We start from the raw sequence: 1,392 nt of genomic DNA, 5'->3' as shown, positions 1-1,392 counted from the left end.
TATGGCATTCAGAGTATCAACCTCAAGAACTCCCTTCTTCATAGGCGTCCCATTACTCACAGGATTCCTTTCAGAAGTGTACATGAACTGGTTATTAGCAACCATGTCAATGAGTTCTTGAGCTTCTGCAGGCGTTTTCTTTAGGTGAATGGATCCACCTGCAGAGGTATCCAATGACATCTTTGATAACTCAGATAAACCATCATAGAATATATCCAGGATGGTCCATTCTGAAAGCATGTCAGAAGGACACTTTTTGGTCAACTGTTTGTATCTTTCCCAAGCTTCATAGAGGGATTCACCTTCTTTCTGTCTGAAGGTTTGAACATCAGCTCTAAGCTTGCTCAGCTTTTGAGGAGGAAAGTACTTGGCTAAGAAAGCCGTGACCAGCTTATCCCAAGAGTTCAGGCTGTCTTTGGGTTGAGAATCCAACCATAATCTAGCTCTGTCTCTTACAGCAAAAGGAAAAAGCATGAGCCTGTAGACTTCAGGATCTACTCCATTAGTCTTAACAGTATCACATATCTGCAAGAATTCAGTTAAGAACTGAAAAGGATCTTCAGATGGAAGTCCATGAAACTTGCAGTTCTGCTGCATCAGAGAAACTAATTGAGGTTTCAGCTCAAAGTTGTTTGCTCCAATGGCAGGAATGGAGATGCTTCTTCCATGTAAACTGGAATTAGGTGCAGTAAAGTCACCAAGCATCTTCCTTACATTATTATTATTTTCGGCTGCCATCTCCTCTGCCTGTTCGAAAATTTCTGAAAGGTTATCTCTGGATTGTTGTATTTTAGCTTCTCTTAATTTTTTCTTCAGAGTTCTTTCAGGTTCTGGATCTGCTTCCACAAGAATGTTCTTATCCTTGCTCCTGCTCATATGACAAGGAAGAATGGACAGAAAAATAATAATAATAATGGAGATCCTTTATACCACAGTATAGGGATCCCTGTGTGAGTGGAAGAAGAGGGGGAGACAAAGAATGTAATATAATGGAAGAAACACAACTGTGAGGATGGAAGGAGGTGAAATGAGATGTTAGGATATGAGTGAATAAATAGAATAGGATGGGGGAGGGATAATTTTCGAAAATTATTTTGAAAAAGAGTTAGTGATTTTTGAAAAATGGTTTTTGAAAAATGTTAGAAATTTTCGAAAAATTTTTTTTGAAATTAAAAATAAAAATAAAAATAATTAGTTAATTAAAAAGAAATTTTTGAAAAAGAGGGAAGATATTTTCGAAAATGAGAGAGAGAAAGTTAGTTAGGTAGTTTTGAAAAAGTTAAGAAACAAACAAAAAGTTAGTTAGTTAGTTGAAACAAATTTTGAAAAGATAAGAAGTTAGGAGGTTAGAAAAGATATTTTGAAAAGATATTTTTGAAAAAGATAAGATAA

At 35.7% G+C, this 1,392-nt stretch overlaps 1 non-coding gene across 1 annotated transcript; it reads left to right on the top strand.

Annotated features, from left to right (window-relative positions):
* The first annotated feature begins 234 nt into the window (after window positions 1-234).
* Window positions 235-342, top strand: LOC114926235 (small nucleolar RNA R71). Its single transcript, XR_003816678.1, has one exon. It is a non-coding gene; the product is annotated as a small nucleolar RNA R71 (small nucleolar RNA).
* Window positions 343-1,392: the final 1,050 nt, after the last annotated feature.

This window comes from Arachis hypogaea, unplaced genomic scaffold (genome assembly GCF_003086295.3).
Source record: "Arachis hypogaea cultivar Tifrunner unplaced genomic scaffold, arahy.Tifrunner.gnm2.J5K5 arahy.Tifrunner.gnm2.scaffold_27, whole genome shotgun sequence".
Taxonomy (NCBI): Eukaryota; Viridiplantae; Streptophyta; class Magnoliopsida; order Fabales; family Fabaceae; genus Arachis; species Arachis hypogaea.
This window is presented reverse-complemented; position numbering and strand designations above follow the sequence as displayed.